We start from the raw sequence: 14,665 nt of genomic DNA, 5'->3' as shown, positions 1-14,665 counted from the left end.
GTATGAGCTGCCTTTGGGCAGGGGAAAGAATATTCAAAAAGCTAACTGTATCTACAATAATTGAGGTGATTTTAAATATACTGATGGTAATATTGATTACTGGTTCAAGTTTGAAGTCTGTGGTTTTTTCTGTGTTAGCAATATCCTGTAATATGTATATATTTGATGTGTTAGTAGGTAGTCCATGTTTTCTCTCTGGTTATTTGTCTGTGAAAGACATTAAAAATGTAGATTTCTAGAAGTGAGCAGGTTAAGTTTTTGAATTGGAAGAATTACAAACTCTGGCAATCATTATCTTTTGTGCTATTTACAATTTTTATGTAATGTTTGCTAGAGTGATTATTTCTGTATCAGGACACCGAATGTTTTCACCAGGCTTCTGATAGAAGGCACACAAGAAAGGGTAAGGAATTGCTAAAACTGTATTCTCTGCAGCAAGAAAAAAAATCAAGATCCCTTTTTGATGGCATTCTGAAGCAAGATACAGCCTTTGGGAATGCAGAAGCTTTACACGAATTTTATTCTGGCTGGAGAGCTTAGCTTAAACAAGGCAAGTCCAAGATCACAGTGAAGCAAAGCACAGAAAGCAGGAAGGAGCGTAGGCCCAGAGGATAATGTACATATGTAATACACAGAGATATTTCTATGGTAGTGCTCTACAATACCAGAGGGGAATATGAAGCATCAAGATAAGTGTGACAAAATTAGAATGTTTTTTTATGGTTCTTTTGAGTGTCATGTGCCTCCATTTCAGAACTGAATGCAGTTTCAGAAGCTTGTTACTCTTGAACTTCTATTATGTTTAATTGATTACTTCTGTCCAGGTGTTCAAAGAAAGAGGTGCATATTTATTTGAGAGATCTGACCACTTTAAGTTGGATTGAATCCATTATGTAACCTTTATCCTCTCAGTTTAACCCTAGTAAATAGTGTAGCATCTGATTAATCTGCATGATGTAACAGCCTGAGTTGGCCTGCTTTTAGAAGCTTAAGAAACAGACCAGTTGTATGGTCCAGAGAAGCTGTAGCTTTCCCCAGGTTAAAGCTCCCACAGGTAGCATTTTTTTTTTCAGTTGTTCATTTTTATGATCTTTTTTTCTGTCTGGTCAAAGTGTCATATGGAAGGGTGGTGTGCTTGAATGTCTGAGCTAAGAGCTGATCTGCTTATCCATTTTGTCTTAAGCTGTGTGCTGCACTGGAGGAACTGTGGGAGTTCCATGGTAATGGAATAAGCAACAGGTGTTGGGCAAACATTTAAATACCTTGTGGGATGAGGACCTCAGGTGCACAGTAGTGGTTGGTTGGATTCTGGGCTTACAGGTTTTCCTGTCAGTGCTGAGCCCCTGCCCAGGATATTTCTTCCATAAGCCGAGATCTGCAGAGTCAGCTGGAGTATGTGCTGGCAGTCTGCTTGAAGTATTTGGGAAGTTCTTCCCTGAGAGAAAGAAGGGTTTAATGTCTAATAGGGAAATAATCTCTCCAGCAGGTAAGGCATAATGCTTTTTTGCATTTTTTAAAATTGCTGTTATTTTTAAAATTAAAGTATTAGTTTTTACTTGCTGAAGGCCAGTGCTGTCAGTCCTGTCTCTGCCTCTCAGGTGAACAGCAGTCTCAGGGTTCACAGAATTTTATAAGGTTTAGCTTCCTTTTTCTTCTTGGAGTTCAGGTATGTGAGAGAGAGGGAGATTTGAGAGATGCAGTGGAAGGCACAGTTTTGGCCTTAGATACTGGAATGTTCACTGGGTTTAAAATAGTGTTGGCATTTACCCTTGACAGAGAAAGGTATTCTAATTGTGGTAGCAGACAAAAGGCATCATTATAGTAGAAAACAGAGCTTTTCCAAAAACCTGAAGCAGATGACATATTAAAAGAGATGCCTGCCTCTTGATTGGCTTTTTATTTTTCTGCCATGTGTTTTTTTGATACCAGAGTCATTTTCCTGAGATTCTTTTTACATTCAGCATAGTGAGATAGGCAGTTGCAGCTCAGCTGACCTGTTTTGAATGTCTATTTTAAGATAAATTGAAGCACAGTTAGAGAGCCAATTTCTCTGCCATACATGGACTCTCCAGATGTATGTGTGCATTCATTTTTGAATCCCACCCAGCTCACTCTTTGTTATAAATATGACATTGGAAAATAGTGGGTGGTACATTAAAACTAATAGGAATCTTCACAGGGTAATATCCTACAGAATTATTTTTCTCATTAAATTGTTCATACATTGTTTGTCAGGGCCTCTGGGACTCAGATTTCCATGACTTTATTTGGTTTCCTTTATTTAATAATTATTTTAACAGCAAATGGTTTCTTGTTCTTCAAAGAAAAAAAAACCAGTCTAAAATTAGTAAAGTATTAATGCTATTATTTAACTTAATAGGTAAAGCAGCAACTCACTGTTGCCTCAGATGTAATCAATTTCTGTACTGACTGACAGTAATGATGTCTTCAACTTGCATTTGGTAGTGGTATTTTTTATTATCTTGCAAAAGAAAAAATGCTCAAAATTTACAATTTATAAGTCTTTAAAAAGACTTTCTAGAGTTGGAATCATTAATTAATTCTTTTACATAAGGTACTCACAGAGTTTATTTTTGGTAGGAGTAGGTGGAAATAGACAATAAAATGTCACAATCTATTTGAATTACTGATGTTAACTAACATTACAATAAATTGAAACTTCTATAAATAACTACTACACTATGCTTTTTACATTCATTTCCAAGTGTAATATTTTATAATATGAGTGACACTTGTCACCTTACTTGGTGTTAACGAAGTATATTGTGTAGGTGGACTGGGGAAAGAGCTGGGCGTGTACCTGAGTGGGAAAGTAGCTATTTTCATAGCAGACTTGGACAGAATCAGTGATAAAGAGGAAAAGCTGAATATTTTCTACTCTTATTATGAAAGATAACAGTATAAAAGTCTAGGCTCATCTAAGTTTTTTTAATAGAAAAAAAATACATTCTTAAAAATCTTGCATGCAACTTGGGTGAAAAAAGCATTATACTAAACCCCCACACACTACCAAACAAGTAAACAAAAAGTTAAGTGTTTATTCACAGAAATTTTTCTGAATATGGTTGTTCCTTGCCTCTCTTTTAGTGCAATATTTTTCTAATGAACAATGCTTTCTACAGAAATCCAGACTGATTTTAGAGAAAATTACTTTTCTTTGGTTTCTTCCATTACTTGTTTATTTCTAGCTCAACAGTTTATAACAGTGCATGAGTTGTTGCCTACAATTCCAGATGACTTTGTGAATGTGCAATTGGATCTTTCCTCCTCCTTTTGTTGGCCCTGAGTTTTTACAATTTCATGTGGAGGATATGGTGTCTTTCCCTTTTTTCCCTTGCCAGACCCATGGTGTGCCTGGTTTGTTACACGTGCTGAACCTTCTAACCACTTTTATGTTTGCCTGAGCCACTCCATCTTGTTCCAGCATCCCTTCCTGTATTTTCTTCCCACTCACATTGAAATGTTTTTACCACCTGTTATGTTTGCAGTTATTGTTTAGAGCTTCTCTCCTCTATTCTGTTTTCCACTCCACTGATATAATTACCAGAAAGCTCACTAACTTTCTTTTTAACAATAGTAGACAATGTTATCTTGTACTGCTTGATCTCTTACAAGTGATTAGTTATTGTTGCCTTGCTTATGTTAGTGTGGTGACCCATCATCTCCCTCATACTTTGGCCTCTTTTGTGTCCATCTCTGTGGACAGAGTAACCCTGGTGTTACTCTGAATCTCACTGGATGCTGGCACTGGGTATGCTCCTAAAGTCTGGGAGAATCTTATGAATGCCTTTAGCATGCAGTTTCTGAAACAGCCCTTGCCCTATGGGTATGCAGCTAAAATGCTCATTCTGGTTGATCTTATTGTGCTCCCATGTCTTTTATCTCTATACATGACAAATATAGTTGAACCTTGCTTATAATCACGGAATTGTTGATACCATTTTCCTGGTTTTCTGCTTTTTGCCATGCCACTTCTTTCTCTTTACTCCTTCACTGACTCCCTGTTCTTCATCAAGTCGCATAAGCCACATAAGGCAACACACATTGCAGCATAGAGATATTTTTGGTTTTATTCTGTTCAACTGCTAAGTATCTAGATAAGTGTTTTCCCAGCAATTCAATTTCTTTCCCTTTCTGCAAGAGTAACATGCTGTCCTTTTGGTTGAGTGACAGAAGATATTTTGTGTGGGATTTTGAAAGAGTGGGAAACATGAAACCTGTAAAAATTTGAACAAACTAACTTTACTTGACTGTACATATTAACAGAAAGCACACATTCAATAACCAATTTATCTCCCTCCCTGAAGAGCCCACCCCAAAATACCCACATTTCTTCATCAGCATATTTAAATCCCAGTGCTGCTGTTTCATCTGCTGTTTTTAGACTTGGCGTACAGAGAATCTCTTTGTTCTAGATGGAGCATTGTTAGTAACAGTTAATTGTGCAGAAGTTAGATATTTTTATTGATAAAGGAAAATTAAAATGATTTGAATGCATTGGAGTTCCTTGGAAATTATGAGTCAGGATAGGAGGGTTTGTTTGTATTGTGTCCAGCCTCACCCTTCTTCAAACTAGCTCCTGGTTTGTGTGTTTCCTGTTTCATGGCAGAGCTGCTGAATATCCTCTGTACCTCAGTGCAGTTGTACTGGGAGTGTGCTCAGAGCACTGCAGCCCCCTTAACAAGCTTCCTGACAGGAGATAGTGTCCTCATTCAGAGTGGGGATTGCAGCAAATACACCAAATTTACTTCCCAGTGACAGCCCATTAAAAAGAATCTTCATTGTAGTATACTAATTAAGTCCTTGGGTATGTGTTTACAGGAAATATTAAAAATCTCTTTTGAATCTTTCCAGTTTAGATTGTAAATTTTCAGAATGAAATACAATACAGCTGCTTTTTATTTTTTTTTAATCCATAACTGCTTATTGTTTGGTGTTGGTTGGAAACCTGCCTCGTAATCTTTAGCAAGTAAATGTTCCTTCACTGCTAAGGGGGTGTAATGCAGAATATATGAAAAATGTGTTGATAGTGTGAGGGTGGGGCATACATTCCTTCTCCACCCATTATAAATTTGCTCCAGCATTTATCGTGTGCTGATATCAAAATAGGAATTACAACACTTTCTCTCAGCTTTTGAACGTCAGAGTCCTCCTGTGTGGTACAAGTTGATATTAGTCATGGTTCAGAAGCCAGCTTGTGGGAATATTCAATTACTCTCCTTATGTTGTCATGTATTTTGAACAGCAACATGCCTCCTTTCAGTGTGTCCCTCATAAACTGGATACTTAGCTGTAGTTGTCTGCTTGTCAGGATTATTAAAACCACATCATGTTTGACAGGGGTGGACTTTTCTGTGCCTAGGCTTTAAAAGGTGCTTCTTGCATTCTTTTAATATGACTTATGGTTTTGGTTACTCTCTCAATTTCCGTTTTCTAGCTATTACTGAAATGTGATAAATGGTCACTGAATGGCAAGTAGGTATTTAAGACCCTTGTCTGATTTAAGTATTTTTTAAAGAGTTGATTCACTGTTACAGGTAAGAACTGAAGACACAAAAACTCTAAGCATCAGAAACTAGAAGCAGTCCTCATTATTATTAAAATTACATATTTTAATGTAATGATGTGGGGAGAAAGAGATAATCCTATTTTTTCCCCTGACTTCTTGAGGTTATTGCTGTTGCTGAATATTGCAGTAAATTTTGGCAGTCAAAGATCAAGTTGCTTTGGGTGGCAAAATCTTTATTCAGTAGTCAGTGTTTCTTCCCTCAGCAACCACTTACATGTATTCCATATCCTTTGGCTGTTATTTATATAATCATTATTGCATTGTTTGCATGTAAATATCAAGAGTTTAAAACATAGAACAGAATCATTTATCATTATTGTGTAAAAGTAGTTGCTTTCCATCTCATACTACCCCACCACTGGTTCTTCCTCACCACTAGAGAGATGGTAGTAGTGAAATTGTTCCGTGAATCAAACTGTTGCATTCTGCTGGCTTGTAATGTAATGTTTGTCTGTCTGTTCCTAGCTGTGATGTCCCCTCAGAGGATGATGAGGTGTCTTTGCCTTGCAGTGCCCCCACTTTGCCTGCAAATGCTTTGCCCCGTGATGTGGATAGGAACGCTTTAGCAGCAAAGGGCTCCTGCTTGCCACTGCAAGTAAGGGAGGCAACTTAGCAAACACTAAATATCTATGGCTACAATAAGTTAAATAAGAAAGTTAGCCTGCCCTGTGTGTGTAGCCAAGATTAGCAAACATAGCCTGTTGGAAACAAAGAGGTCTGAGCACAGGAGATTTGTTTCTTGTTGAACAAAGAAGAGATGCATGCACCCCTGAAAACACACTTGGGTGCCATATGTGGACTTGTGAGGTATTTCTCATTCCACAACTGACTGAAGAGAAAAATGAATGTGAAAACCACAATATATGACAACTAATGGGATACGTCATTTAAGTTCTTTGTACCAGTGCAATCTCTCCTTCGTATAAGCAATAAAAAAGCTCCTTTCCCCAGCCCAGTTCTTCACTTAGTGGTTCTAGTGTGTGGTGGGTGCTGCAGTCAGACTGTACTCCACAGTAGCCCTGGGTATGAAGATCTCCCTGCTGGGTGGGATTGGCTGTGTGTGCACAGGCTCAGGCTGTCCACAGCTCCAGTGAGGTCTTGCTGCATTGGGCAAGGTGAGAGGTGATTTATGACTCTGTGTGGTGCACACCCTTCTCCAGGTGTGACAGACAGAGGCTGGGTCAGACTTCCGTGTTGAGACACTTGCGGGAAGCTACCACTGCACTCCTAAGAGCAGGGGCAGAGGAGAGGGAGCCTTGTTGATATGAGGAGTGTCAGGGAGGGTCTTTCAGCCCACTGACTTTGTCCAAAATATGTTAGTGGGGCTTTTGAGCAAAAACTGGCTACCGTCAGAGGTGGTCTGAGAAGCAACATAAACCTTCTAGTAATTAATAGACAGATGGTCTCTTCCCTCCTCCACCCCATCTGCACAACTCAAAGCTGTTGCACTAAGGACAAGTAGTCAGTCTCTCCGGAGTTCCCTGGCTGAGCATGTGAGTGAAGAAAGATGGTATCCTGCTTTGTGGAGACCTTGCTCTGCTCTGCCCAAAGATACAGCCTCCGAGGGAATGACTTCCCATCGCCTGTGAGACTCAGGCATCGCTTCGTGTCTATCTGGGATAACTGCAGCAATGTCAGTAAACGAAGAAGAAAGTTATGAATATGACTATGAAAAGGAAAATGAGAGGAAACGTGCTTTTAACAGGCAGAGCCTTGATATCTTGGAAGAAGGTACTTTTCACCTTTTGTTTTTAATATTTCATGGTATCATATGGCAACCTAAAAGTGATTTGAGTGATATTTGTGGATTACATAGACAAAATTCTGTGTTTTAATGTGTAGCCAGTATGTTTGGATGAAGTATTTGTCTAATATCCAAATAAGATAAATCTTAATTTATGTATACTTCTTTAAATAAGAAAGGCATGATCAACAGATGAAGGCTGTGCAATACCTATTTTATAATAAAACAGAAATTGGGAAATCTTCTCTCTCTGGGATTGTAGTGCATTTTTTATATGCACAAAATGTGTGTGTCTTATGAAACTGTATATTTTAGGTTGTCAGTCCCAGCAGGTGCTTCTAGAACAGAGCAGCAATTTTGTGCTTATCCATGAATTTGAAAGCGCATAGACAGAAATAATCCAAGTGTGGTGTCTTATGACTTAAATTTTCAATATAAAAACCAACCCAAAAATGCTGTTGTACTCTCTAGAAATAATGGGCAACTGACCCATTCAGGTGGAAATGGGAATGCATTGAAAATCCTCCCGTGCACTTGCTGAATACAGAGGGTATCTATCCTAGGGCTGCTTCCAGCCAATCTGGTAACCTTCTTCAGGGTTTCAGGTAGCAAAAGCTAAATGCCCAATTCCTGTTATTTCATGTGCTGTGAATTGTTCTCTGAAGCAGTAGTTTTATGGTAGAGAATTGTTGCTTCCAAATGAACTATTGTAAAGCTGACGTAGGGATGGTTTGAAGGATTGTTAGCACAGAAAATGTGACGTGCTGTGAATTTACATCCTTGTTCACCTCATGGTTAACAGTTCCTGAGTCCAGACTTCTTGGTGAATAAACCATGCTCTTTGAACGCCATTGCATAGGATTTTCCTGTAAAAACTCACAATCAAATATTCCACCTGGTTTTCAGATTTGTGTGTCTATGTAAAAAAGAAAGGTGCTGAAGAAAATACTGATAAAAAGAAAATGTAAAAGTGGGGATTGGGATGGAGAGGAAGCTTTCAAGTGAGGCCAGCTGACACTTTTTATATTTTATTCCTATTATTTTAGCAATTAAATCATTACTGAGGCATAGATCATGCTCTTCTTGTTCTTTCTGCTGACTTTACCCTTCATCCAGATCTAACAGTCTGAAGCTGCTCTTAATGATTTTGAGGGGGGAAAAAAAATTTGAGTTCTATCTGGGATAAATTTAGCCCTGTCTTTCTACACTGCCTTCCTCTCAAAAGCTCAGTATGTGTTTGAAATGTCTTCTAAAGATGCCTTTTCTTCTCCACCTATGTGTTCATATCGCCTACACACTCAGTGTAGCAGAGATACAGATACACAAACCTATATATGGTATTTCTATGTATCTTTGCACAGGGGAGTACTTGCAAAGGGTAGTATTTCTCTAGGAGAATGGGTGAGTCAATCCATTCTGTAAGTAAAGCAGATGGAAACACCAGCATGTAGCCTTTTCATCCTGAACAAAGGAAACATTTTAGCTATATCTGGCTGTAAATCTGGTACCAGAAACAGCAAATCAGAGGATATGCTCCACTTCAACCATTTATAGTTATTGAAAAGAAGAGGATAAAAACTGTGTAATTAGGACTCCTTAACTGTTTGGCCTATTCCATATGCAGGATGTGTACTCACTTTTTGACTGTTATTTCCATAGTCATTTTGCTGTAGTGAGGTTTTTCTCTGTGCCGACGTTTAGATGCCGTAATTCCCCTGAGTGCTGTTTCTGGAGCCTGTCATGGAACTAACATTATGCCTGGCAGCATTGCAGTCAGCTCTCTTGATGAGAGTGCAAAGCACCTTTGGAATTGGCATTGCTTTGGAATTGTAAAGTTGCCTGACAGCAGTATGTTTACCTTTCATTTGATAAGCTGGCCTTGGGGCTGACTGCAGTGAAACTTTGCTCAGGGATATCTGTTGACAGTGTCTTCTCAGATTTTCTTCATAAAGGAACCTGAGCTGTGAAAGGACAACCTGTCAGCTTCCTTTGATTAGTGATTTGTTGAGTCTGCTGTTTCTGAAAGGGAACTGTGTTTTGATTCTTGCTTTTGCAGCTGGGACAGGAAAGGACTCTTACCTACATAGGACCTATGATGGCAGCCATTTCCATTTACTAATGTAGTAGTTTAAAAGTCCTATTTATCTAAAGCACTTAGTAAGTGCAGGCAAAGAATCTGTCTCCAGTTGAATTAAGAAGAAAAAAAGTCTTGGGATCACTATTAAAATCTTAAATCAGACACTCAAGGGATCTGACTCCAGAGATCTGCTTTCTGGATCTGACTGAAAATGTAGGATACAATACAATGGAGGCCATTCAGAGCTCTGGAATCTGTGAATGCTAGAGCGAAAAAGATAGGAGCCATTCTTGAAAGCTTTGTCACAACCATTCCCTCCCAAAGAGTTGGAATAGGAAAAGACTATATATCTAAGAAAGGAGACAGCTGACAATATGTGGCTTACAGACTTGTAATTTCATTTTAGGATTTTTAAAGATGTACAGTCCAGATCCTGATTTAAATCTTTCACACATTTATTTATTACATTGACTGTAGTCTAGACATTTCTTGACAAAAAAAAAAAACAAATGGAAGAGAATATCAAGACAGTAACTCAGTGGCTAGTAGTAAAAAACCCTGCAAAAAAAGTTGTAAGAAAGAAAGAGCTATCCTGAGCTGTGTCTGTAAATGATGTATGCATTAAGGAAATTAAGATAATTAAGGTGTTGTCTCTAGAGACTTTTTCTTATTTTCTTATTTCACTTTGTGTCTGTATTTTCCAAGTTGCCACATTTGATCTGTTTATGCTAATAGAAGGAACAATGTCTGATGCTCTTTTTGAAATTTCTTTCAACTTGATTTTTCATTCATCACTAGAAAATTTGATGAAGTTCATGTCCTACTTAGAGGAAGTACTTTGAAATTATTCCCTGCCTGAAGTTTCAGGCAGAGGCTTTACAAAAGAAGTAAAAGCTGTGGTTTGTTGTTTTTAAGGGGCTTTTTTTGTGAACCTGCATTTAGGTAATAACAAAGGTTTGTATTTAAGGCTTGAATATTGAATTTGCTAAGCTATTTGAGTACCCTATGAGAGAAACTGCAGTAAACAAACATTCCTTAAACCATAGCCTTAAACAGTAAGATAAAATCTCTTCTTCCAGAAGAATCAGTACCTGCAGCTTAATATTAAAAGATTATTTTGCAAACAGTGCCATTGAGATTACAGTAAGCCATGCTGTAGCATTTGAAGAAGACAAAATCAGAATCTATTGGATTGTCTGTTGAACTTCCTAAGTGATTATGTATCTCCCACAACATCATGTTCTTCCAGACTCCTGCACAGAGCTCGCCCACAGTGTGACCTGACAGTTGTGAGGCAGCTGGCACGCTGTGACCGCTCCTTTTCCCTCTAACCTGGGTCACGCCATCGCTGATCTCCCCGTCTGCCTTCTGGAGCCACTGGCCTGCTCCCTGCTTTGGGACTGCTGGGGGAGGCTGGGGGAACTGCTGGGCTGTTCCCTTAGGATTTGGATTTCTAGTAAAGTGTGACTCAAAAGCACATTCTTCAAGCTCAGGTGACAGTAGTATCTTAAAATTTTTAAGGTCTTTAGATGTGCGTATTCTCTTAGGGCTGTCTCAAATGTGGCAGGCAACAGCAGATCTGAAGCCTCTGCCCCAGCTTAACCAGGGCTGTAAAAAACACCTCTGCATTGGAGGAGAAGATACCATGTTTATCTTTAACTGTGAAAAATCAGTAACAGCTGACAGCATATTTCAGCTCTAATTTTCCTGAGTTTATTTGAAAGGTGATATACCTAATATGGCACAGTTTCAGAATTCCACATGTGCTTGGCTCAAGTTGATGTAGTGCTCACAGTAACCTGTGCCAAAGCATAACTATCAGTGGCTCTGGAACTGAAACTGTCATTTTTAGTGGGTGCTTTATCCTTTGAGTGTAAAAATAGCCTTTGAGGAATGAATCCGTCGAGAGCTGAGGAGTCTGAGTCTGCCAGGGTCTTTGATGGCTCCCATGTGCCAAGTGGCACCAGGGAGCACGGCTCAGTCAGATCTGCCATGTGTGTTCTGTCCATGTGCAACCTTCAGGATGCAATGCCCTTGCCACTGTATCTTTGGTGTATGTTTGGACAGAGCTCTGAGCAGAGGGGGGCGAGACAGAAGCTGTTTGTGAGGCAGGGCTTGTCATGACTGAGCAAGAGAGCAAGAATATAGCAGGCCTTGCCATAGTTAAAGGCTTTGGGTAGGAAACTGTTACGGAAAAAAAAGCACTGTCCCCTACTGCCACCACTGTCCCCCTATTGCCAACCCACTTAGAAGCATGGGTGTTTAAATGGCAAGAGATCTGTGCTCCATAAACAGTATTAATTTTCCCTGATGGAGTTTCTGATGAAGTAAATTTTGGTAGTCAGGAAGTCTTCAGGCACTAAGGCCTTCCCTGTTAGACTCTATAATTATACAGGTCAATATTATCTGCCCCAAAAGTGAAACTTTACAGGGGCATGTTAGCCCTCTTATGTTTCCTAATAGTTAGAAATAGACATGAAGAGGAGCAGTCAGAGCTGGGCTTTCCTTTTCAGCAGCTGCAGCTCTTTTATTTCATTAGTTTATCCTTGGTTGATAGGTCTCAAAAATGAAGAGGGACTATGTGTTGAGGGATGCAGGGAACAGGAGCTGAGGATACCTGTGGTGGTATCTGGTGTTTTTTCCTCCTTCTGTTTGAATCCTTTGTTTGGCAGGTGATGGTTCATTACAGAAGCTGCAAATAGGTATTCTTGCTCCCCTTTCCTTCTATGGCTGTCTCCTGTTCCTGCAAACATCCTTTACTCTAAGTAGCATACTTGTTGAATGGGTGACTTTCAGGGAGCAATCCAGAAAAGTGCATGTGTTCCTCCATGTCCTGGTGCATCTTCACCTTGGGAATCAGTGCTCCATTAACTAGATGACAAGAAATAAATACAGGATACATCCTTTCAGCTGTATTTACTTTGGGAAACACAGGAATGTTGTTACCAGTAAATTTGCAGACTTTAGGATGGTATAAAGATGGTGCTAGATACTTTAAGGCAGAGGAAATGTTTGATCTGTGTAGTGTTTGTCCATTTGTGTGTTTGGCTTTTAAAAAAGCCCAAATACTTTGAACTGCAAATGTGTCTCCAGTACCATGCATTTAGCTGTCATGAAAATAATGTGAAGGAAGCTTTCTCTGTTCTTTATTTCCTGTTTTGGATCTGTGACATTAGCTTCAAAGCACTTATCAAAATACGTGAGGTTTTTTAATTATTCTTTCTTTCTGTGTTGCCTATCAGCCTTCTCCATAAGCTGAGAAGTGCAAAGTATATTTGATTTGGCTGTTTGCATGCATCCATGCACTTAGACACAGTGCTCCCTATCACCCTCAAGCAAAAAACTACTGATGTGTGAGTGAGCAAAAAGAGGTCAGTAATTTGGCACTGCAGGTTTTGCATTACAAGGCACTGTCCTTCATTTGCTCTTGTTTTACTCTACAGCAGCACTACCAGGCTCTCATACTCATCAGAAAATCCATCAGGCTAAAAACCTACTACGCAGGATCCATTACATATGTGACGTGTGAGGGGATGTTTTTCCACTGCATACTTCACTGATAACACCTCTAAATATTTTTTCAAATTAGTCTGTCTTTTTCACTGATAGATTTTTTGATCACTTAAGAAGTAAAAACTGAATTGGCCAAATGTTATCTCATAGTCCGTGGAGGCTGAATAACTAGATATTTAGACACTTTTTAGGATTTTTTTTTTAAATGATGCTTCTGGATTCCACTCTCCCCTTACTTTTCACCTTCTCTTTCCCTCAAGCCTTGATTTCTGAGTAATTGAAAGCAACACCTTTTTGCAAGTTTGCCCTTCTTCCAAAAGCAAATCCTTCATTTTAGCTAGTAGCTCTGTGTTTCCACAGTATTGTATGTAGTAGTAGTAGTATGGATAGTAGTTGACTGGCAGATTTTAATATGTGTGGTCTACTGAAATTTATTTCTACTTGGATGTAGGTCCTTTTATGAAGTGCATAAAAGGACACTTCTGATTTGAAACCCTTTTACTCTGGCAGAGTAGTGTACAAAGATCTCTGTTTTGACAAACACTAAGAGAACTTTGATGGAAATTTCTCTATATAAAAGCTTTTGGTGACCAGATTATACTTTGCTGCTAGTAATGTCTGTTGTTATAATGCTGCAGTATTGCCTTGCCAGGTTAAAGTTTAAATGGCAAGTTCTGAAGGAATAACCTAGGGAGTATCCACACAACAACCTTTATCACTCTCCCAACTGAGTGATTTTATTCTGTCTGAGGGAACACCATCCTTTATCAGCCTGGCTGTTAGGAAGGTTATACATTTACCTGAATCAGGATGGTGTGAGGTTGCCATAGTCCTGCTCATTGGTGATTGTTAAGTGCTAGGTACAGAATTTAAATGAGCTTGCTAATGACAATGTCAAATATTATTTTAGCAGTGATGGAATGTTGTAACCAGGGTAACTATTTAGTGTGTGGTTGTATTGGAAAGCTGCTGGCATCAGGGTTTCTGATAGATTTTTTATAGCATGACTTATGAACTTTGTATATTTAAAACAAAGTTGAGTTTATGGTGATGTCAGTTTGTGTGTGTGGATGAATAGTCTTCTGAACATTATACCTTCTGTTTTTATGGAAAACTTCTGTTAATCCCCTTTTTGCAAGTCACTGCATTTTTTTCCTATGGAATCCTTATTAGTCTGCTTTTGGGCAATATAGCTTGTGGTTTAAAGATGTACTGTGTTTTTACTTCAGTGGTAGAGCTATTCTTTCTATTGATATGTTTGTCAGGTTATTACTTTGAAGCATAAACTTTTTACTGTTGCCACTTTCAGACTTACTATTTGGATAAATGCAATTATATTTTGAATACTTTTGTATAGCATTCTTTGGAGTTCACTGGCAGTACTCATGTCAATGAATATTATAAATGTTTTTAGGATGTGATCTGCAAAAGTAGAATTAGAGAAATGGGAAAATAAACGAAGAAATTCAACTTCTTGCCATAATTTAAGCAATTTTCTGATATTTAAATTGGGAAAAATATCCTCCAACATTTCAAGAGATACCTAAGTAATATTGCATTTGATGTATGTCAACGTACCTTAGTGGTGATCAGCTGTATATTTATTTATATGCAGATTGTGCATTTATGAATTAGGTAGTGTTGTTTCCTTAGTGTGACAAACTGTCTCTTGCTAATATTACTGTACAGTTCTGCTTTTTTTTTTTCTCCTTAATATGTAAATCCTATTAGGCCTGATCTG

At 38.6% G+C, this 14,665-nt stretch overlaps 1 protein-coding gene across 6 annotated transcripts in view; it reads left to right on the top strand.

Annotated features, from left to right (window-relative positions):
* The window catches only part of TRAK1 (trafficking kinesin protein 1), a 126,220-nt gene that overhangs the window by 70,700 nt on the left and 40,855 nt on the right, over positions 1-14,665 (top strand). The window lies entirely within an intron of this gene.

Source organism: Melospiza melodia, chromosome 1, assembly GCF_035770615.1.
Source record: "Melospiza melodia melodia isolate bMelMel2 chromosome 1, bMelMel2.pri, whole genome shotgun sequence".
NCBI lineage: Eukaryota > Metazoa > Chordata > Aves > Passeriformes > Passerellidae > Melospiza > Melospiza melodia.
Note: the sequence above shows the minus strand (reverse complement) of the source record. Positions and strands in the feature narration are given on the sequence as shown.